This window comes from Podarcis vaucheri (assembly GCF_965113315.1).
Source record: "Podarcis vaucheri genome assembly, chromosome: 10".
Classification (NCBI taxonomy): Eukaryota; Metazoa; Chordata; class Lepidosauria; order Squamata; family Lacertidae; genus Podarcis; species Podarcis vaucheri.
In genome coordinates, this window is record NC_138748.1 from 42,710,014 (window position 1) to 42,734,821 (window position 24,808).

Below are 24,808 nucleotides of genomic sequence, written 5' to 3' on the forward strand. Positions count from 1 at the left end.
CCAAAAAAGACAAAGGGGGGGGGGGGAGGAAACTTTTTCCTATGTAACTGTAGGCTCCTAAAGACTGCAGCAAGGATGAAAATGAAAAGTTGCATAAGTTTGTAGACCCCAAGTTTTCCATTTCTCCCATACAGCAACTACTGCTTGTCATGGGGCTGTTATTTATTAATATAAAGTAACCATAAAAACAGAAATACAAAATGAACTTGCAGATACAACCATAAAATTATCAAACACTTTGCAGCTGCAGCAGGTTAAAAATCCTACAGACTGTATTTTAACATAAGGATACTTTATTGTTTATCAAGAATGGCAAAAGTATTGTTCATGAGTGTGTGCTTGCTGAGAGTTGTAAAAACCACACATGCTTTAGGGTATCTCTTGCTTGTTGTTGTTTCATGTTTGCATCTTGCTTTTCCTCTTAGGAACTAAGGGCTGTGTACATTGTTTTCTTCTTCTCCTCTTTTTATTTTCACAATAACCCTGTGATGTAAGCTAGGCTGAGAGTTGGTAGTTCAGAGTTATTAAACTGCACATACTTAGAGTATTGTTTTGCTTGTTGTCATTGATCAGGGTTGGCAAACCTTTTTGTTTTGTTTTGGTATTTCGCTGAAGACACACATCTTTACCCTGCACTTGAAGTGTATATTTTTAGGACCCACCTTGTTTGTGTGTAAGTTGTTTTACACTGTTTTTAATATATGTTTTAATGTTGTAATCCACCCTGTTGTAATCCACTTTAGGGTGAAGGGCGGGTAATTAATAATAATAATAATAATAATCAGGAATATGACCCATTGCAGTTGAAGTGGTGGTGGGGCTACTTTTCTGGCATGCTTATTTTTCTTTACAGGATCTGTGAATGACTATCTATGAATATTTGCATTTTCCTTTTCCTCCAGGAGCTCAAGATTGTGTACAGTGGCCTTCCTTCCCCCTTTTGTGAGGTAGACTATGCTAATATACGTACTTACATAAGCAACAGTTATTGTCAATAGATTACCAGGGGGTGTATGGGTGGGTGTTTGTGTGCAGGGCCCCCAAACCACATACAATATACTAGGCCCAGTAAATGCTGTTGGCATACCGAGATGTGAGTGAATGAAGCATTGCAGTTTCTCACTAAATGCCTGGTATGGAAGCACCCTGGGGGGTTAAAGAAATGTTATTCCTTTTATACTGTCTCTCCTGCAAAGCTTTTCAAGTTCAAGGCCCCTTTGAAGAGAAACTTCATATAAGAACTGCACAAAAGTCTGTAGCTAGGTTTCCTTTGGAGGAGTACCTTTTGTTTTTAATTTGTTCAGCTTGAAATTAGAGGTGGGCGAGAGTGAAGAGTACTGAGTTCTAATCTGCAGGTCCAAGGTCAGTATCCATGGGTGTAGCTCTACTCCCCATGGGGGTCACATGGCTTAAGAAGTGGAAATATCCCTCCCATGAATTTTTAGGTATGCAAGATTAAGCTGAGAGATTTGGGATGGTCACCCAATGGGGTATAGGTCTGTCAAAACAACTAAGTGAATTAAAGCCAGTAGCTGGTGGTGATCTCTGGAGGATTAAAAGAAAAACACAGGGCCTTGCAGAACCTTCAGATCTCTTAATTCCTGGGAAGCCAAGAACTGCAAATTGACTCCTTAAATGCCAAAATCTAGGCACACAGTGACCCCCGCTGTTCCCCTCTATCATCGGTAGAGAGAGTTGTATTTGGAAAGGAAAGAGAAACAATGTTTGTACTTCTGGGCTTGGCAAGGGCCTATGCAGTGCAAGAATCAGGCTAGGAAACACAGATATCAAAAGCCAGGCCACAGAGCAAGGCTATGGACCAGGGGTCAGCAACCTTTTTCAGCCGTGGGCCGGTCCACCGTCCCTCAAACCATGTGGTGGGCTGGACTATATTTTGGTGGGGGAAATGAACAAATTCCTATGCTCCACAAATAACCCAGAGGTGTATTTTAAATAAAAGGACACATTCTACTCATGTAAAAACATGCTGATTCCCAGACCGCCCACGAGCCAGATTTTGAAGGCGAATGAGCCACATCCGGTCCCTGGGCCTTAGGTTGCCCACCCCTGCTATGGACCTATTAAGGGAGGCACAGATTTCTCCCTGACCCTTCCAAAAAGCCCCCACCAGCAGGTTATTTAACGTTGTGTATTTACTATGGATAATTCGGGGGTGAGGGGAACCTTTCTTTCCACTTTCACCCTCTCTCTATTTGTATATTTCTACCAGCATGCTTCTCTGGGCTTAATTCTTGTTTAATATCTTAGTGCCTTTTAATGACAGCGGGAGCTGCAGGTTGCTCTCTGTGGGAGGCAGTGGGAGGCTGTGCTTGAGGTAAAGAGACTTGATTAAATACTGCTTTTCTGTGCCATGATTCTTTTCCTCCTTGTTAGGGGGGAAATAGTAGATATTCTTGCTATATTAATGTATATACCGGTAGCTTCATTTGTTTATCCATCTAATATAAGGGGCACATCAGAGTTCTTAGTATGGCACATACATTTAGTTTTCTTAGCCAAGCGAGAATTGCTAACAGGAACTTGCTTTTGAAAATCTTGGTGGGAGAAAATGGGCACCATGTTAGGAAGCCAAATAAGTGATATTTCGGAAGTTCCTATACCCACTTCCATAGCTCTCTTCTAGAATGTTCCATAGGCTAAGAAAATCAGGGGAGAGTCTGCCTCAGACTACAATGTTTGTGCCAGGAGAAAATATATCCGTTTTCTAGAATAATTCCTGCATATTTTAGGAAGAAAATAATCCCCCACTTCATAATTGAGTGGTAGAAAGGAGACAGAGATGACACATTTAATATAGTCTAGGCAGGGGGTTACATTTATTTGTGTAAACAGTGGTTTAGAATGCACTGTACAGTCCTTGCCTCTTCAGCTAAAACGCTGTTTAGGTGGGAAATGAAATTAGCCTGGTGGTCGGAATTTTTCCCGTGAGGACACTCTTTGAAACAAATCTTGCGATGCAGACCTTATTACTCCAGGGGGAGGAAGTTGACCGAACTTGGGAGAGAATCGAGAACAGGGCATTGCAATCTTGCAGTCATGCCTGAGAGTGTATTGATAGAACTGTGGAATCCAGGGGAGCAGCATGGCAGGAGACGTGCCAGGCTGAGCGAGAGATACACTGAAAGAGTTATGTGGGAAGATTTGCGGGTCAGAGCTGAAATGCCCTGACAGAGCGACGCCGTGGAGAAATTTGCACAGTGAGAATCAGATTGGCTTTTGTAGAATGAAATGCTGCGTAACTCATGTCAGGGAAAGAGAAGGGAGACAGAGAGAAAGTGCAAACAACGGCAGGCTCTGTCTGTCTGTCTGTCTGTCTGTCTGTCTGTCTGTCTCTTTCTCGCTCCCTCTCAGGGTCTGATTAAATAGAGCTGCCAGAAGAGGTCAGCCCTTGTTGACTTGCTGACAGCTTGGGTGGAAGGCGATATGATTTGGAAGGGAAGTGATATTGATCACATATTAAAACAAAACAATCCTCTTCCAAGCCGGGTGATAATGAAGTGAGGGTAGCTGGTTTTTAAGTGTTTCCTAAACATCCATGGAAGGAGGAGGGGAGGAACCCAGGCATAATGCGAATGTCAGGAGCTGGCAAGGAGGAATCCAGTTGCTTCTCTTTCCCAGCAGCTGATGTTCAAGGTGGGTATTTATTTGCCAGAATGTTTTTGTTCTCTCAGGTTTAGCTGGTAAATCAATGGCTATTAGCTGCCAGAGATAAATGCAACATCCATATTCAGTGTACCTCAGATGCTGGGAGCAAGCCACAAGGGACAGCTACCCCCATCTTGCTCTATTGGTGAGCTGCCCTAAGGCAAGGATGGGAGACAGTGTGGGACTGTGAGACTCTTCGTCTGATCTGGCATAAGCAGCTCTTATGCAGCTGCCTATGCCTTCACCATATAATGAAGGGGCTCTTGATTCAAGTTACGCTGGGCTTAATCAAGGTGACACGCTCCATATCTCAGGGAAGGGACCTTCTTTTATGTTGGCTGAGTGACAGCTCTTTTTCATGACTACTGTATATATTTTGCATAAGGAGGAAGATATCGGATACGATTTGGTTTGGATTTCATGACATACTTCTATTTGCATTTCCTGCAACACTCTTTAAATGTACAATATGCTTTATAATTTTTCATCAGTTCTCAAATCTGGTAGTAGCGATAGTGACTTGCCTAAGGCCATCTAGTGAGCTGTGGTCTGAGCTTGGATCTGCTTGTCATTGTTTTTCATTCTCCAACCCCATCTTTCCTTTAAGATGCTCAGAGTGCATGGGAGTGCCTCCATTTTATCCTCGGAATAACCCAGTGAAGGGGGCTAGGGGAGAGAGTGACTGGCCTGAGGCTGCACAGTGAACTGCATGGCTAGTAGATTAAAATATATGAAATAATACAAATATGTAACCTCTGCTGGTGCTTAGGTATTTTTAACCTGATAGACACATCTTAACAATTTGCATTAACATTCTTATAAAAGTTCTTTCTTATTTTGTTTTAGTGACTTCTCTGCCTCTGTTTTGACAATGATCCTCAAAGGACTTTTCCCTTCTTCACAGAGGATAAGGTATGAAATAGACATTTTTTGTTGGGGATATTTATAATGCAAAGTGTATATAAGACTTATCCTTTCCTAGTATTTATTTAGACTGCTGGAGGGATGGATTGATATTTATTGTGAGCTTCAGGGATCACTTCACAGAGTGCAGAGGTGAGGAACCTTAGGTATAGAGAACCTTCAGATGTTCCCATCTAGTGCTTGGGTCTTTGCTGACACCACACCTCCTGCAAGGCTTCCTCTCCCAAGCCAAGCTGCTCATTGGCCATGTTTTTCACCCCCCTTTAGTAGTTTACCTAGGTGGAGTGTGTCATTGAACAGTGATAGTAACTCTTGTCTGAATGGAGGACAGAGAGGGGATGTCCATGTGTGTTGAAACAAGCCTACCATGTTGTTGTTTAGTCATTTAGTCGTGTCTGACTCTTCGTGACCCCATGGACCAGAGCACGCCAGGCACTTCTGTCTTGCACTGCCTCCCGCAGTTTGGTCAGACTCATGTTTGTAGCTTTGAGAACACTGTCCAACCATCCCGTCCTCTGTCATCCCCTTCTCCTTGTGCCCTCCATCTTTCCCAACATCAGGGTCTTTTCCAGGGAGTCTTCTCATGAGGTGGCCAAAGTATTGGAGCCTCAGCTTCACGATCTGTCCTTCCAGTGAGCACTCAGGGCTGATTTCCTTAAGAATGGATAGGTTTGATCTTCTTGCAGTCCATGGGACTCTCAAGTCTCCTCCAGCACCATAATTCAAAAGCATCAATTCTTCGGCGATCAGCCTTCTTTATGGTCCAGCTCTCACTTCCATACATCACTACTGGGAAAACCATGGCTTTAACTATACGGACCTTTGTTGGCAAGGTGATGTCTCTGCTTTTTAAGATGCTGTCAAGGTTTGCCATTGCCTTTCTCCCAAGGAGCAGGCGTCTTTTAATTTCATGACTGCTGTCACCATCTGCAGTGATCATGGAGCCCAAGAAAGTAAAATCTCTCACTGCCTCCATTTCTTCCCCTTCTATTTGCCAGGAGGTGATGGGCCCAGTGGCCATGATCTTCGTAAGCCTACCATAGAGAGATAAAATGGACATTAGTTGCTCTACATGTGTTTTTATTGCTATTTCTGTTGTCTGGTCTTGGGCTGTAATAAAGATTGATGATCATTAGTTGCTCTGCCCACTCTTGCCTCTGTCTTCACCCACCACTGGTGTATGTCCCCCAGAAGGTTGCCTTGAAAGGAATGCAGTTCTCAGGCTCAAAAGGTTATAACCCAATATAGCGCACACATACCAAAAGGTAATGCGTGTGCATGGCATACACATTATTACAGGTGCCTATATACCAGGGCACTGAAACTAGAAGCAGAGGCCTGCTGTACTTATATGAATTGGCTAACATGCACTTGTTGCAGTATGGTGTTTGAGGTGGCTGTTCACTGATTACTGAGGACACAGAAATCTTATGGCTTCTTCATTAAAATATTTATGTCGGTCATATTTAAACTAGAGAAATACGGAAGCAGAAGCTTTTAAAATCAGACGCAATTAAAATTCTTCTCCTCTTCCAATCTTCCCTGAAGTTGCCACTTTACTCTTCAGTTACATTCTGTTAACATGGATGAGACCTGAATTTCAAATGGAATGAAGTATAAACCAAAATGTTTTGAAACAGACTTTCAGCCCCTCGAAGACCTACTTTTTACAGTTATACACTAAGGCACAAATGCAGCAAAGCCTCGTCTCTTGCCACCTTGCAGATCAACATTTCAAAGTCTCATGCTTCGCAGCTGCTATAGCAACTCCTTTGGGTTCTGGAAAAACATACACACTAAAATACATCAAGCTCTTCTACACGTATCATAACTCAGTTCCTTCTTTTGGGTTGCCTGTCAAATCTGAGCTGCTGGTTCTGGCTCAGTTTAATAGAAAAGGCACTGGATTGATTCCTGTGTGTCTATATAAGGATTCACATAGCAAAGAGTTTAAAGCTGATCCATTGGTAGGGTCTCCTGGCCTTGCTTATGTAACTCCTGTTTTAAAAAGGGAAGTGCAGGTCAGTAGAAAATGACTGGTGACATGTGTCTCCTGGAAGTCTGGAGATAAAAAGAGGCAGAAGTATGGCTCATTTGCTAATCTAATAACTCCCCATCCAGATTTTCCCTGTATCTCCATCTCCTCACTTGTAGATTTCCCTCCGACCCTATTTTGCTGTCCCTTAAGTGGCATCGAGGGGTGTAGGGAACTGCAGTCAGTAAATCGCATCCAACAATTCACAGTGGCTGCTGCTAAATCAGCTAGCTGAGCACCTGCTGTCTGAAAGCTAATGGAACTGAATAGCTGGGTTTTCAATCTTAAAGCAACAGAGACAAGTAAAAGAAACAAACATCATAGAATGTTATACAGTCTGCCCTAATTTGGCTTACGAAAACATCAGAAATGTTTCTTTCTTTTTAGTGCAACAGAAAGTGCAAACCCAAACTTCTAAGCATGAGATGTACTTTTAGTAATTGTATGCTTGATCAGGTAACCTTAGATAACAGCCCCGTTCATCACTCTGTTTCTATGATCAAGTGGGTATTCTGAAGCTGAAAACAGCTAAATGTGAGCAATAGGGCCAGGCAATAACCTTTTCAACATTGTGATATATAACCAGCTAAATATTGCAATATATTGATATATCACGATTTCTGAAATAAGGAAGGAACTATGCAGAGGCGAACAGGACAATGTCCTGGCAACTGCTACCACTTAAGGGTCTAAAACTGATCAATCACCTCATGGTCACTTTCAGCAGCAGGCAAGCCAAAATGCATCCAAATGAGACTTTTGGGTTTGGGCTTGGCTACCAAATGGTGGTATTCAGGCCAAAGGATGCTAATGAGTCATAGTGAATACAAATAATCTGGGACTGCCACACTGCCAGCAGGCTTGCTAGGCGGTGGGGCAGTAGCAGCAACAGCAGCATGGCTGCGGCAGAATGAACAATGGCGGGGGAGGGGGGAGCCTGGCAACAGTGCCGCAATAATCAGCAGCCTGCGAAGCCTTATCATGGTGGCAGCAGCAGTAGTGGCCTGCAAGGCCTTGTGGCAGTGGCAAAAGGGGCAACGGCCTGCAAGGCCTTGTCATGGTGGTGGCAGTAGCGGTGGCCTGTGAGGCCTTGTGGTGGCAGCAGGAGATGGTGGCAGAAGCAGACATGGCCTGTGAGACCTTGCGGAGGCAGGCTGCCACAGCTTCTCCCACCACCTCCCACTACCTCCAAGAGGCCTCGCAGGCCGCTGCCACTTCTTGCCACCATGACGAGGCCTCGCAAGCCCCATTGCTTGTGTTGCCACGAGGCCTTGCAGGCTGCCACTACTATTGCTGCCATCTCCCATTGCCATTGCAAGGTCTCACAGGATGCTGCTACTGCCGTCACCTGCTGTCACTGCCACGAATCCCCGCAGGCACTACTGCTTCTGCTGCCAAATCCTGTCGCCACTGCGAGGCCTCGCAGGCCAATGCCATTACTGTTGTCACTTGTCATCACCTCTGCAAGGCCTTGCAGGCTGCTGCCAACACTCGTCACTGCTGTGAGGCCTTGCTGCCGCCTCCAGTTGTGTAACTGAGTGTGTGATTATTGATAATATTGTCATTTATCTGTTTTAGACCCCTAAGTAGTAGCAGTTGCCTGGACGTTGTTCTGTCTGCCTCTGTGTAGTTCCATCCTTATTTCAGACATTGTGGTAGCTTGCAGTGTTTAGCTGCTGATAACATTGCAGTTTTTAGCTGGAGATATTGTGAGGTTTAGGTGGTGATAATGTTGCAGTGTTTAGCTGGTAAGGTATTGTGATGTTGAAAACCAGATATCGCCTAGCCCTTACACACATTGTGAGTCACAATATATTGCCAGCTCAAATATTATGAAACAATTATGATGTGAACTTCAAACCAGTTTTGGATGATATATCAATATATCACCCAGCCCTAGTGAGCAAACAAGCTAGGTAATTAGGGGAATCTTAATTTACCTCCTTTAACCTGGGATAGATAAGTATACAGTTGAGTTGCAACCTTGCATGTGGTCTTTTGTCTTTTCATTTCCTTAAAATCATCTTACCATTTCAGTTTAAAGCCAATTTCAAAGTTGTTAGTGATTTTTCATCAATTTTTCCACTGTGTCGACCTTTGGAAACACTTTCCTGTTTTGGTGACCATGACAGGATATCCCATGGTAGCCTGCTTTACTCTCCGCTGCACAGTGTCTTATTACCTGCATCGAACCACTGGGGTTTTTCGGATGTGTGGAGTATGTAATGCCTTAATAACACCAGTTTATTTGCAGCATGGCAGTGGATTAACTGTATGCATATGATCTTATTTGCAAAAGCTGCTGTAAACTATGGGATAGAAGTATTGTGCAAAATGTCTCCAGTTTTGAAATTAATATCTTTTTCTTCTTCTTGGTAAATGGGACACCTTATTGAGAGAGAAATTCTGTCTCTTTACAAGCCAATATCTCAAAGGTAAAAAAAAACACCCTGGATTTTTGGCAAAGTAAACAGTAGCGCTGAAATAAATGGCAGCACAATCGTGATATTGAGCATTCTGAAGTGGGTGGAATTTACAATTCACTGCACATACATACACAGAGTAGCGTGAGAGAGAATAATGCAATGCGGCATGACTAAATCCTACCAGAATTCCATGCCAATGTAAACAAGGTTTTTTGGATCAGGATAACACCACCAAATAAGCTCTCAGGTGCCCCAGGCCATTGAACAAGCCCTTGCTGAGGGTGGCTCATGGCTATTCAGTGGTAAACTTGGTCTGTAATGCTCAATTGCTGAAATGTTTCTGATTCAATAATGTTTCCTTGAAATTAACCAGTCTTCTTGTATTGTTGGGCTTTGTGCATTGTGAAGATTGGGGGGGGGGGGGCGGAGAGAACCAGGAGAAGGGTAGCTTAGCTTAGGAGTTTAAAAAGTCAATTGCACTTGATATCTTGTATAGATCTTGAAACCTATTATTTGCAAAACTACTGTTCAGGCCTACCTTTTGAGGGGCGGCTTTGCCTCTAGATGAATCTTGTGCATAGAAATTAATTTTGCTAAAACAATCCCTCTCTCTTCTGTTGCCATGGTAATGTGTCCCTCCTCCACTGCTGCATCGTCTTCTTGTTGCTTCCCTCAACATCCTTAAGTCCTTACATACAGTATATGTATATATAATTCTGACTTGTTTCTGGCCAGTCTCTTATAAAAGAAAAGAAAAAAATCAAACTGACATGAGTTCTGTGCACCCTATTTTTGTTAAATAATGGAGTTCCACTCCTTCACTGTCTAATTCACTAAAGGATAATACTAAGAACTGTACTAGACTGGTGGCTGGCCAGAACTTGTGAACAGCACAGCAAAATGGATAACTTTAAGCAAAGGAAAATGTTTATTTTGGGTGCGGTGGGGAAGGTAGAGAACAAAAAAAAAAGAAAAAAAGGCATGTTTGAAACCTCCCCTACCCCACAAAATAACATGGCAACTTGTCCAACTTGGACAGATCTAATGACATGGGGTGGGGAGATATACCATTGCTATTCCTTTGAAATGGCTGTTGTATCCCTGGTGAGGAAGAACACAGAAAACCCCCAAATGTCATAAAGAGGGAAGACACGCCCCCCAGCATCCCTCCAAAGCCCACCAATCAGGGACTGTGCTGATGTGACACCCACATGCTGTCCACACATGGAGGGAGCCAGTTAACTCAGCCCCAACACACACACTGCATCACAACACACATAACATGCAAAATGATGCTGCAATGCCCCCAATCTGTTAATCTAGTGAGTACCTATATTTTCCCCCTTGGAGGTTGCATGGGAGATACTGCTCATAACTGTTGAGGGGGGAAAGCTCGATTCACGTCAGACAAGAAATAGAGTATTCACAAATGGCAAACTTGAAGGCAGTTGCAGCAGTCGTCCTCTGTGTTATACAGCTCTGTCTGGGCACCCATAATTGTAATAGTGACTTGAGGGGTCCTGTGAAGTGTTTGAGGGGTGTTTGTGTCTCAATATCAAGACATGGTGCCTGTAAGGGTTCCAGGAAGTGAAGCATTGGCAATATGTTCAGATTTCTAGAAATGTTCTGGAAAGAGGTTGTTTGTGCCAAGTTTCCCATTGTGTGAAAAGTGCCCTTTGCCCATAGTTCTTTTCACCAAACTTGTGAGTTATTTGTGTGCACAGAGCTAGAGACATATAGTTATGTGCCCAGTGACCTTCATTTATATACTGGTTGTGGGAAGCAGTGGAGTTGGCGTTGAGATCAATGACTTTATTCTTGAAAGCAAAATGCAAAACTAGCACATCTGTAGTGATAGTATCTAGAATCTAAACAGGTTATCACCCCGGATCTAAAACCTTCTTTTATATGAGCAAAACTATTTCTTGTGTAGCTAGTGATCTTGTAAGCCAGGAGTATTAGAAAAATCAATCAAAAAACATTTGAATTACATTTCGAATCAGAATAATCAATTTTAATGTTTAGATTTGATGTCTAAAGTATGAACTAGGAAAAGGGGGTACGGGTGCAATTCCCAAGACTCCCACAGTACCATGTGTGTCAGGAAACTGCAAACTGAAATAGAATAATGATCAAAGAGCTGGTTGTGAATGGCTCCCCATACGTATTTCAGAGCAACAATGTTCTCTCTCTGAAAGCTTAACCTTTTGGCTCTAGCAGGAGTGACAATACAAAAATGCCTGTACTTTGGTGAAGAGAAATGCTAAGAATAATAGACAGAATAAGATAAGACCGTTTCCCTCACAGTCACATTGCACCCTGCAAACTGACTTTGTTTCTGTTGAGGTGGAATGAAAAAGCTGCAGCAGAAGTCTGGTAGGAATAAAGCTTGTATTTTGTGCTCCCCTGTCGCTCTGCAGAAACTGTTTATTTACTGACCCAGTTAGCAGAGTGGTTTTTGTTATCATGGGTGATTCAGGTACATGAACATAGAAGCACCCAGAGCAACAGGAAGCAGCATTTTCCATGTGTCAAAGGAGGAGTGACCTGCAATCTTAGTCTCAAAGGATTTCTCATACGGTATACAACTTATAAAAACATAAATTCATTTTATACGGGGCACTTTTTCACATAGTGCACAGTTAAACTATGGAAATAGCTCCCAGGAGATGTAGTAATGGCAAGCAACTTGGATGGATTTGAAAGAGGATTAGGCAAATTCATGGAAGATGCTGCTAGCCATGATGTCTGTGTACTCCTTCCACTCTCAGAGACAGTAATAAGCCTTGGAATACCAGTTGTGGGAAGCACAAGTGGAGAGAGCACTATTGTCCAAGTCTTGGCTTGCAGCCGTATCATAGGCATGCGCCTGGTCACTGTGAGAACAGGATCCTGGGCTAGGCTGGTCTTTGGTCATCTCCAACAAGGGTGCACCTTACGTTTTTCCACTAATGCCGTCATCGGTCTTTTTGCTGGTGTAGAAACAGCAAATGCAAAAATTCCTACTGCATACAAAGCAGATGTCAATCCTACTATTGTTTGCGACTCTGTACAGGGCAGAAGCAAAACAACTTCTTTATTTCTACTTTTAAATGTTATCCGTACAGGCAATTCAAAAAGGTTGGAGGTCATGGCTTTTCGGTATGCATCGCTGTCTTTTACTATGGGGCCCTTAGCTTGATGGGAAGCAAAAGACAAAGATGTTAGTCATTAGACAGTCTGTTGATATTTTCCCAAGAATAGGGAAAGCCTTCAGGACTGCAAGGTCAAATTCACCAATCTGTCCCCTCCTCTTCCGTTCTTCTGTTGTCGTAGTGCTGGCTGATGGCAGTGACACAGGGAGAGAAGTAGCAACTGAACAGTGTGGAGCATGAGCATAGCCAGGATTTTTGTTGGGGAAGGGACAGGACTTTTTTGGGGGGCAAACCCGACATAATTGGATTTCTTTTGTTTTACTTGATGAGGGGGGGCTGCCCCCTGCCCCTGGCTACACCCATGGCATGGAGGCAGGTGGTGCAGAACAGCAAGAAGGAGAGAGGAAGAAGGCAGCTGTGGGAGTGGCAGGTTAGTGGGGAAGACATGCTGTGTGTTGTGTAGGGGACTTGGCTAATTGTCCTAATATGGAAGGACAGCTGCTGATAGCCATGTGTAGATCTAGCTGCCAGAGAAGGGAAGCTACTACGAGCTCTGTGGAAATTACCAGCTGCCACTGTTGCTAATACAGTGGTACCTCGGGTTAAGAACTTAATACATGCTGGAGGTCTGTTCGTAACCTGAAACTGTTCTTAACCTGAAGCACCACTTTAGCTAATGGGGCCTCCTGATGCTGCCGCGCCGCGACTGTGTGATTTCTGTTCTCATCCTGAAGCAAAGTTCTTAACCTGAGGTAATATTTCTGGGTTAGCAGAGTCTGTAACCAGAAGCGTATGTAACTTGAAGCGTATGTAACTCGAGGTACCAGTGTACTGCAATCAGTTATGCTAAGTCTCTTGAGTGCTTATCTTTATGTGGACAAAAAGACACCAACTCAGAATCTTGGGCCATGTTACGTTGAAACAAGAGTGCATCTGGGCATGTGCAAAGTGTCTTTACTTCTAACGAAGCCTTTGCTTTACTTGTAACAAAGCCTGCACATATTGGGAAGAGAGAGCATGCTTCTATAACAGGTGCTATAACTTAAGTGGCAGTGCAATTGTGTGTGTTTTTTTTCAACAACTGGGAGTGGGGGAGTAATTCTCATCTTACTCCTCCAACAAAATGTGTCATTATCCTTTGCATATATGCTCAGAACTAGGTCCCATTATGTTTTCAGTGTGATTTAACTCTCAGGTAGGTGAAGTTTGATATTCTTTTCTATTGTGGGTGGGAGGCGGGGAGGAAGTTTGCATCTGCAAAGCAGAAAACAAAACAAAACACCCCCCCCCTAAAGTAGATACTCTGTCTGGCAAGCAAGCATGAAACAAAACAGAAGGAGAGTGTATGTTTTAAATTGTTTTATATTTTTTGTGGTGGCGATGAGGGTGGTTTGCAGTCACCAGTGGATGCAGGAGGGGGGAATAGTATGGCCTCTTGACAAGAGAAGAGGCTTGGAGAAGTTTGTGTGTTTTTTTCTGCCCTGGAGCAGGCGAAGGAGTTTATATCTTCCAATCACATCCAATATCTTTCTTCAAGTTTCTCTCCGTTTGCTATTAATACTTGCTCAGCAGCCAGGCAAAAAGCTGAAAAAAAGATCCCCCTCCACCAGAAATGATAAGACATTAGCTACCTCAGTCTCCTTGTCTGCAACAAACAAACAAACAAACAAACAAACAAACAAACAAACAAGAAGTCTTTTACTCTCCACTGTTGCTGCAATGAAGCTAGAGACACTGTTTCTTCCTCTGTTGCCCTTCCCTCTGCCTTCAGACTTCCCTGCTCATTAGCTGCAGCTGCTGCTGCAAACCAAAATGGCATCAATTCTGAGAGTCTCTTGTTTTAAGGTGGGGGGGATGGGACCAAAGCAGGCATGTGTCACTTAAAAACAAAAACACCAGCTGGATTCCACTGCATAAGCCTACATGGTTTGTGTCCAGGATGATAGTCAGGGTCTGTCTCCTCCCATAACAGCCGGCCCTGCTCCATCTTCCCCATGTCTTGCCCATGGCCAAGGGACAAAAGGTTGAGTCCTGAGAAAGGGCCCTCCACCTCACTGTACCAAGATTATGGATCATTTTACCTTCTGAGCATTCTCATCCTGCCCTCTCTAATTTGTTTTGCCACCTCGTCAATACTTTTTGATTTCAAAAGGCACTTGACCTTCTGGGTGGATAATTTTTTATGTGGCAACCCCTCATTTTTACATGATTTTTTATATGCTCTGCCGGTCTGTATTTTATTGGTTTGTACTGTTTTTATTGTTTTCGTTTGATTTTATTTTTATTGTTTTCACCAGTTATAAAACAACCAGGAGCAATAAGATGCATAGGAAGGACAGCATACAAGTACTACTGCTGCTGCTGCTGCTACTGCTGCTGCTACCACTACTACTACTACTACTACTAATTTATTTGTACCCCTCCCCCTCCATCCAGCTGGATTTCCTCAGCTACTCTGGGGTGGCTTGCAACAGAACACTAAAAACAGAATAAAACTTCAAACATTAAAAACTTTCCTAAATAGGGCTGCCGATAGTTGTTTATTTCTTTGACATCTGATGGGAGGGCGTTCCACAGGGCGAGCGCCACTACTGAGAAGGCCATTTGCCTTGTTCTCTGTAACTTCACTTCTTGTAGTGAGGGAACTGCCAGAAGGCCCTTGGCGCTGGACCTCAGTGTCCAGGCAGAATGATGGGGGTGGAGACGCTCCTTCAGGTATACTGGGCCAAGGCCGTTTAGCAGCAACACTTTAAATTGTGCTCAGAAACGTACTGGGAGCCAATGTAGGTCTTTCAAGACCGGTGTTATGTGGTCTCGGTGGCCACTCCCAGTCACCAGTCTAGCTGCCGCATTCTGGATTAGTTTTAGTTTCCGGGTCACCTTCAAAGGTAGCCCCATGTAGAGCACATTGAAGTAGTCCAAGCGGGAGATAACCAGAGCATGTACCACTCTGGCAAGACACTCCACGGGCAGGTATGGTCTCAGCCGGCATACCAGATGGAGTTGGTAGACAGCTGCCCTGGACACAGAATTGATTTAGAATCATAGAATCATAGAGTTGGAAGAGACCACAAGGGCCATCGAGTCCAACCCCCTGCCAAGCAGGAAACACCATCAGAGCACTCCTGACATATGGTTGTCAAGCCTCTGCTTAAAGACCTCCAAAGAAGGAGACTCCACCACACTCCTTGGCAGCAAATTCCACTGTCGAACAGCTCTTACTGTCAGGAAGTTCTTCCTAATGTTTAGGTGGAATCTTCTTTCTTGTAGTTTGGATCCATTGCTCCGTGTCCGCTTCTCTGGAGCAGCAGAAAACAACCTTTCTCCCTCCTCTATGTGACATCCTTTTATATATTTGAACATGGCTATCATATCACCCCTTAACCTCCTCTTCTCCAGGCTTGTGCCTCCATGGACAGCTGTGAGTCCAAAATGACTCCCAGGCTGCGCACCTGGTCCTTCAGGGGCACAGTTACCCCATTCAGGACCAGGGAGTCCTCCACACCCACCCGCCCCCTGTCCCCCGGAAACAGTACTTCTGTCTTGTCATGATTCAGTGTCAACCTCCATCAGTGTCAACATCCATCCTCCAACTGCCTCCAGGCACTCACACAGGACCTTCACTGCCTTCACTGGTTCCAATTTAAAAGAGAAGTAGAACTGGGTATCATCTGCATACTGATGAACACCCAGCCCAAACTCCCAATGATCTCTCCCAGCAGCTTCATGTAGATGTTAAAAAGCATGGTGGAGAGGATGGAACCCTGAGGCACCCCACAAGTGAGAGCCCAGAGGTCTGAACACTCATCCCCCAACACCACTTTCTGAACATGGCCCAGGAGGAAGGAGCAGAACCACTGTATAACAGTGCCCCCAGCTCCCAGCCCCTCTAGACGGTCCAGAAGGATGTCATGGTGGATGATGTCAAAGACCGCTGAGAGAGCCAGCAGAACTAGGAAACAGCTTTCACCTTTGTCCCTAGCCCACCAGAGATCATCGACCAGCGTGACCAAGGCAGTTTCAGTCCCATGATGAGGCCTGAATCCTTACTGGAAGGGGCCCAAATGGTCCGCATCCTCCAGGCATGCCTGGAGTTGTTCAGCAATCACCCACTCAATCACCTTGCCCAAGAATGGTAGATTTGAGACTGGGCGATAGTTGACCATATTGGCCGGGTCTAAAGATGTCTTTTTACGAAGTGGTTTAATAACTGCCTCTTTCAGTGGGTCTGGGAGGGCGACCATAGGTTATGTACAGAAACTGGATTTGGAATGGCTATGATTAATAGCACCCAACTGTGGCTTTCCCGGCTAATTTGGGACAGTTGGAGTGTATGTTTCTAGGCCTCAATAGTAGCACTTCTCCTACCTTAACAAGCTCTGGATTTGTATTCACAAACAAATGTAATTAACTATAAAGTACAGTAATCTGAAAAACATAGTAGTTTGAAATCATTCATACACATTTTTGAATATGTACAAAACAAGCAAGGGAAAAAACCAGGAACAAAAATTACAGTAAACCCACATCCCCAATAAGTATAGAAAATTGTTGGATATAATACCATTTATGCTACCATTTATGCACCTTACAGCTTATTTTACGCTCTTCCATACATTCAAAGGCAGGTAAGCAATGGTATTGATTAGAGAACCTGGGGGCTTTCTTTCAAAGGTGTATTGAAAAAGAATGATTCCCACTCTCCTATCAAGACAGGAAAATATTTTAATGAAAACATGACATATAATTGGACACTAATGCAAACAAAATGTTATCTGTGTACGTTAACTTTTAACAGAGGGAAAACAGAATGAACTACCTACGTAAAGAACCATGAAATAGTGAGAAAATACTGCAGCAATGCATGGAGGGATAAGTAGAACTAACATCTTCACTCCATAGCAACAGAAAAAATCAGTAACTAGGGGTGGAGCAACAACAACCAAAGAACAAGTACAAAACCAGCCATGGGCTTCTGTATTATAGCACTATATATGGGCAAATTTTCTCACATTTTCTATATGGTAAACTGGTCATCAGTGTCCACACAGAGCTAAAAGGTATCTAACGATGTAACATAGTCAAAATTTTAAGCTGAAGTAGTGATATGTTATATTTCATAGGTGCCCAACCTACAGTCATACCTCATGTTACATTTGCTTCAGGTTGAGCGTTTTCAGGTTGCGTCCCATGGCGACCCGGAAGTACCGGAAAGGGTTACTTCCGGGTTTAGCCGCTCACGCATGTGCAGACGCTCAAAATGACGTCATGCGCAGAAGCGGCGAATCACGACCCATGCACGCATAGACGCTGGTTGCATTCTGCTCATGTTGTGAACGGGCCTCCGGAACGGATCCCGTTTGCAACCAGAGGTACCACTGTAGAGCAGTTTGGTATCACAAGCAGCATAGGCAGCAGGAATTTGTGGCACAGTATGGGATCCTGTGGGCCTAATTCTGGCTTGAATTCAGGTCTGCATTCAGGCCTGTGTCCCTTATACTGACTCATGCCTTTCTCACTTATGCTTCCTGGTCCCTGGTATAGTAGATCAGAGGCAAAGCAAGACCAATTCATGGCAAATGCGCTGTAGCAGGCACTAGAATCGTATTACCTCAAAATTAAGAGGTGCTCCATATTGGCAAAAAAGGTTGACCACCCTTGTGATCGTTAAATTATAAATAAACAAAGTGTATGCTGATTCAACAAATACATTATCTGTAATCAATAATACAACAGTTTCAGAACAATAACCAATAGGAACAATTTTATCTCTCTATATACATACACATCATAATCCATGATCAAAGTACAGTGGTGCCTCGCAAGACAAAAATAATCCGTTCTGTGATTCTCTTCGTCTAGCGGTTTTTTCGTCTTGCGAAACAAGCCCATTGATGGATTAGCGGATTAGCGCTATTAGCGGCTTTTAGCGGCTTATCGGCTTATCGGATCAGCTGATAAGCGGCTTAGGGGCTTAGAAAAAGGGGGGGAAAGGGGAAAAAAACAGCAGGAACTCGCAAGACATTGTCGTCTTGCGAAGCAAGCCCATAGGAAATTCGTTTTGCGAAGCACCTCCAAAACGGAAAACTCTTTCGTCTAGCGAGTTTTCTGTCTTGCGAGGCATTCGTCTTGCGGGGCACCACTGTAGAAAATATTTATTTTAACCATAACCAATAATTACTACAGAATTTCCCCCCTAATATTCAGTTTATCATAATTATCACTAAATACCTATAATAATAGCCTTCGTAAGAATGGGAGAATTTGTTCTGTACCTGTAAAGCAAATGCTGTATTTGCGTTAATGTCTGTTTTATAGTTCTGCTTCATATAAAGAATAAAAGGTAGCCAAAGCTGTTCAGAATTTTGCTTCTTTGGTTTAACTTCCCATAAATATACTGTTTTGATTAATTAATCAGTTTTTTAAAAAAAATTAAATTCATACTTTAGCCCACCCTTAATTGTCTGTTACCAGGAGAGGATGAGAGGTTAAACAGCCCTGTCAAATCTTGGGAGAAGGGGAAAATTGGGGTTGGGAGAGAGTCAGTGTCCACTGCTAAGAGGAGCTCTGGCTGAGGGTGGTGAGTTTTGCCTCAGACTTACATTTCATCCTTTCTCCTCCTTCCCCCATAAATCAGGTAAAATGCTTCCAGTTTTGCCACCTACAAATGGAGTGGTATGACAGAACAGTATTTTGGGATGACTTTTCTTACAGCCCTGTCCTCACAATTACTTGGAAATAAAGGCCTTTTAGTGTATTACCTGAGTTTGCCATCGCTGTGCGCCGGCTCCCTCAGCCAATAAAGCGAGATGAGCGCTGCAACCCCATAGTCGGCCACGACTGGACCTAATGGTCAGGGGTCCCTTTACCTTTTTAATTTAGCTGGGAGCTTCAGTCAATTGTGGCTTTGTGATTAGCATGTCTATATAATAATACAGTACACACATTTTCAAACATGTGTTTGTCCTGCCCACACATCACATTTTTAGGTGTACACTTAAAATTTCTTTGTGTACACCTAAAGAACATATTGTGTGAAGCAGCCTTAAATCGTGGTGATTTCGGTGATCCTTAAACCCACGTTGCTGTTTATTAAGGTTATAAATGTGTTAATCTTCTTTCTGTAGGTTACACATACTAGATCTTTGAGCCTTGAAACATTTGTCTTCTGGACTCTTTGAAGCTCCCCTGCATTATTTCCAACCTGTCAAAATGAAAGGGGGGGGGAATGAACCCTTTTACTTCAGAGTAGTCAATCTAGAATAATTAGAAACCCTTGACTCTGTTCTCAAGAATCACATACTGTATCAGCATTAAGCCCACGAATTGGAAACGTGAAAAGCGCCTGTCCTCTGCCACTCCTCATTTTATGTGCAAAAGATGGGGAAAGTCCCCCGAAGGGAACCTCGTCAGGATTAACAGGTGATCTTGAGCATGCAGCTTGAGACTACAATGCACTGAAGCCCTTTGTCTTGGCTGGGTTCCAGTTTGGAAGAGTACTTCTCTCTCCCTGTCTGAATTTCCCGTTTTTTATTCCAGCCCTTGATAATCTCCAGCCCTCCCAGCTTTGTATGTGTAATGCGGGTGGCAGGCGGAGAGCCGCTGTCTCCTTGTAGCCCCCCAGATCTCTGCAAAGCTCTTTGGGGATAAAAGGGGCTGTTTAGAAATGTAAAGGTGCTACTCAACACCTCTCTGGCTTTGTAATGTCCCCTTTAGGCGTTTTCCGAAATCTACTGTCTCAATGTGCATTTGGAAGTGTGTGTGTGTGTGTGTGTGTGTGTGTGTGTGTGTGTGAGAGAGAGAGAGAGAGAGAGAGAGAGAACACGTCTTTCCCCATCTCTCTCTCTCTCTGAATAAGAAGAATGTGCTGAGCCCTCTGGCTGGGAGCCAGGACTCTCTGTGGAAGTATAAATCGACCCATCAGGGGAAAGGGGGGAGAGAGATTAACGTTGGCCGTCTTCATTAGTGGGTCCCTTGAGGAAACCGGGGCTGCCAGGAGCTGTGAATGAGACCAGCTGGGGAAGGGAAGGGAAGATTCGCGGTTTTTATCACTCCCTTTAGAGTCTCCTGAGGAGAGGAGAGAATGATAGCGGCGGAAGGACATAAAATGAAGGAAGGAGCCGAAGCGTTGAAGCAGAGCGCTTGCTGCCTTCTGATTGGACGAAGGGGTATTTGGCTGCTAGTCCACTTCTCCAATCAGTGCCCAGTGAGCTGTTTGGACTACTTGGCATGCTAATTGGGAGAAGAAGAGAGGAAATTGGCCCCGTGGCAGCGCGATGCCCTGCCATGCCAAACAAGCCAGAGTAATTACACTCGCAGCACCTTCATTATATGGGTTTTCAGGGTAACCAGAAAGGAATAATTCTCCTTTTCTTTTTCCCCCCTTGGCGCTTTCATCCAGGTAATTTCACCCCAGCCCTTCCATGCTCTTCGCATACTTAACCCCTTCCTACGAAATCTCCTGTCTCCCTCAGGCCCGAGTCTTTTGTGCATGCAGGGGCCTGTTTTCACTTGCATGCAAGTTTTGCCTTTAGCCCAGGTTGCTCAGTATGGGAGCGATTGCAATTTCTGGGTTGGGAAGCGTTTCTCTCCCCCCCCCTCTCTCTCCCCCCCCCCTTTCTCTTTTGTCTAAATCTTGAAGAAACACATTTCTTGGTACAGTCCTTGACAGATTGAATTGTGATGGAGCTGCTGCCGGTACAATCCAGTTAAAGCTAGTCGCTCCTCCCCCTCCCCTTTCCTCCTCCCCTGTTTCTACATGCAGAGGAAGGATGCAGATATGACAGCTCTGGCTCTTGGAGTTCTTTATTCATAAATACAGGTATGATGACACTCTCACTGCCTGTCTGAACTCTTGATCTCTAGGGAATCACAGACGGGGAAGTTTGTAGTCCCTTCCCCCTTTTGGTCCCTTACAGGCTCACCGTTTGTCCGGAAGGGGATTTGTGAGTGTGTGGCAAATGTGCCGCTGCTTTTTAGCGATGGGACAGAGAACTGGTTAAGATATAAACAAAGGCTGGATACACAGGGACCTGGCTTTGGCAGCCTTTCCTGAGACTAAAAGGTCCACAGATAGGTGGATTCCAAGAAAAGATTAGATTCCACATTGCTAACACAATGCAGGAATTTGGGCAGAGTTCAGGCTATTCCCTGTCTTTTCACAACCGCCTGGCACTCTCTGAAAACAGGCACTTGGAACAGGTGCTGTTCCTTCCTTGGCTGAAATGAGTATCTAGTCAGCCAGGAAAATTGTAGCTCTAGCTTTGAATGCCTGCCTTTCCCCTGTGGAATGAGGCCTGAGTGATTCCCTTCCAGACAGCTGATCTGACAGGGCTTCCATTCCTGTTCTTTTTCTTCTTTTCAGTCCTGTTTCTCTGTGGATAATTGAAGTCAAAATGAGCATAGAATGGTTAAACAACTTCCAGGGTTTGTCTTTTATTTTTCCCAGATCCTGGGTCAGAGGTTTATGTTTGTGAATGGAAGAGAGATTCTAACTAGAAATTATGCCAGAAATACATGTGTATGTGTGTACCTAGACTTGTCTGCTATTCTCCTGTGTGTTCTGCAGATAGTGACAAGGTGGATCATTATTTTCACAAGATCTTTCATTTCACTAATTTCCTCTCAGTAACCAGCATCTTACATTTCTAGGGTGCTTAGAATCCATGATCTCTCCTACAGGGTTATTGGATCACAGAAATTGCACCATTATTCTGCCTCAGAAAGGTGAAGATCAAAATAACTGTGGTTTAGATTATAATTTGTTTTGTTCATAATTTGGTATTGTCAGTTAATATGGATTGTTGTTCCTGTTTTATATTTGTAACTGCCATGGCCTTTGGTCAGTTCAATTCAATAAATTACTTTCCAAGACAAATGTAATTTGTCTGTATCGTGAAAATAATACCTAGTGAATCCTGTATAATCTATAATATTATATGCTCATACTGCCTCACATACGTTTAGAATCATTACAGCAAACTTACGAGGTAAGCCACTATTAATACTGTTGACCACTTCTCATTGGACTTGGTGGGGTGGAGGGAGAGGCAGTGAATGGTAGGTGGAGCCAGGGGTCACAATAAAAGTGAAGCCAATGGTAGATACCGTATTTTTTGCTCTATAAGACTCACTTTTTCCCTCCTAAAAAGTAAGGGGAAATGTGTGTGCATCTTATGGAGCGAATGCAGGCTGCGCAGCTATCCCAGAATCCAGAACAGGAGAGGGATTGCTGCTTTCACTGTGCAGCGAACCCTCTTGCTGTTCTGGCTTCTGAGATTCAGAATATTTTTTTTTCTTGTTTTCCTCCTCCCAAAACTAGGTGCGTCTTGTGGTCTGGTGCGTTTTATAGAGCGAAAAATACGGGTATATCGATTCCCCTTCCATTTTCTCCTATACATTTAACAGCAGTCTGATATACAAAAAGTAAACAGGTGAAGCTTTGCCAGTGGTGCAAAAAACATCCAGCCTGAGCTTCTGTGTTTATCAGCTGGCATCCATCTAAGTAAGTCCCACTGTGGTCAAGGGGATTTACTCCTTAAAGCACAGGTTGCAGCATCTATCAGTTTATTCAGAGTCCCTTTACAAGGGGGGAACACTCAAAATATTTGGCATATTTTCATTTGTAACAAAGCTTTACTTTTCAGTGTGTGGATGCTGAAAATGAAGTTCATCAATTTGCCAGGATGCCATGAAGCTATAGATTAAAGCAAGTTTATTTTTTGCACAGCAGGTTGCTCTTAAACTCACATGAGCAGAGCCAGTAAAAATAAGTTGACAATCCTGCTGTTGCTATGTAGTCTAACAATATGTTTTGAGTTGTGCATTTGCAGGGTACAAGTAGGGTTACCATTTTTTTCTCCTTTTTCTTCTTGATTAATCCCCAGGACCACCACTTATGAGATAATTTTATTTCTGTTCCTAGTCCCAAGTACAAGATAGATGCTCGTGACATCCATTTTGAAGTAACTGAGTTTTTATACATGAGTACAGTACAACATTATCTCCTAAATGGCCCTGGGATTCTAAATACAGTGGTACCTCAGGTTAAGTACTTAATTCGTTCCAGAGGTCGGTACTTAACCTGAAACTGTTCTTAACCTGAAGCACCACTTTAGCTAATGGGGCCTCCTGCTGCCGCTGCGCTGTCGGAGCACGATTTCTGTTCTCATCCTGAAGCAAAATTCTTAACCTGAAGCACTATTTCTGGGTTAGCGGAGTCTGTAATCTGAAGCGTATGTAACCTGAGGTACCACTGTAATTTGTCCCCATATAAAGAAGAACCTTGGAAATGCCAAGTGTTCTGCTTCATTTCTTTGCTGTGAGAAGTTTTGGAAACTCTGCAACTGGCTTCCTTTTAGAGTGGTTTGCTGGGCTGATCAGTGCACAGGATCCAGCACAAAACTCAATTGTCTACCTAAAGACAACTGAGAAATCATACAGACAGATGCCCTCAAAATACTTGGTCAACTGGAGTGTCTGGTTCCTCAATAATAGGCATCACTTCTCTAAAGAGCTAAGGCAAACCTACCTGTTCAACTGCCCTTTATTTCACCAGCTTCCATTGCTCTTACTGCTTATATTCTAATTCTAACATATTAATATATTCTTCTTTTTAAAACATTAAAGTGGGGAAAAATTCTGGTGGTTTCTGTTGTGGTAGTTTTACTCAGCAACAGGCGGCAATATCTTTCTTTTAGAATTTTACACATAAAAGTCTTATTAAAATCAAGACTGCAGTTCTCTTCTGTCTTACTTGGGAGTATGCCTCATTGAACTCATTGGGACTTACTTATGAGTAGACATTTATAGGTTTCCATTGTACACTTATGGTTTGTTGACAATTTTCTTGTTTATTTTTTGTAAACGACTTAGAAGTTCTATTTACAATTGAGTGGTATATAAATGTTGCTAAATACAGTGGTACCTCGGGTTACATACGCTTCAGGTTACATATGCTTCAGGTTACAGCCCCCGCTAACCCAGAAATATTACCTCGGGTTAAGAACTTTGCTTCAGGATGAGAACAGAAATCGTGCTCCGGCGGTGCAGTGGCAACAGGAGGCCCCATTAGTTAAAGTGGTACTTCAGATTAAGAACAGTTTCAGGTTAAGAACGGAATTAAGTACTTAACCCGAGGTACCACTGTTGAATAAATTAATTAACCCGTGCCTGACTGTGTGTGGGAAAAGGTTAGATAAAACAAACAGATTAAAAGAAGAAATAGGTGTATTAGCTGGGAGTTGAGAGACCTGTGGTATGTAGAAAGAAATATTATCAAAGTTGCATTGGCACACTTGACTTGAGATTGTTGTTAAGACAATTGATGATGACGATTTGAGTTGTACATATTCCCACCCCGCCTTCTTGTTGAGAAGTTAGGGCACAGAAAGAGAGACAAAAACTTTAAATGGCTTGTTCAAGCAAATTACCAGAAGAGAACCTTCACCTTCTGTCAAAAAATGTGACTTTGTGTACCAGAGACAGAAAGGCTGTTTACTATTTGGGTTGCTGTATTATTGTTGTTGTTAGTTTGCTGCGGCAAAAACAACAAGGAGTTTTGTGGCATCTTAAAGTCTAACAAATATATTGTGGTAAAAGATTTAATAGATGCACAAAGTGTT

General features: G+C 43.4%; 1 protein-coding gene across 11 annotated transcripts in view; it reads left to right on the forward strand.

Moving 5' to 3' along the window:
• The window catches only part of TCF20 (transcription factor 20), a 198,012-nt gene that overhangs the window by 28,257 nt on the left and 144,947 nt on the right, over positions 1-24,808 (forward strand). For 6 of the 11 annotated variants that reach the window (XM_082239968.1, XM_082239972.1, XM_082239979.1 and 3 more), the window contains exon 2: positions 4,513-4,578. The gene's annotated coding sequence lies outside the window, so the exon portion shown is untranslated. Of the gene's footprint in view, positions 1-3,349; positions 3,655-4,512; positions 4,579-20,565; positions 20,587-20,886; positions 21,007-24,808 lie in introns of those variants that run through there. The other 5 variants (XM_082239976.1, XM_082239981.1, XM_082239978.1 and 2 more) reach the window with 4 other exon arrangements.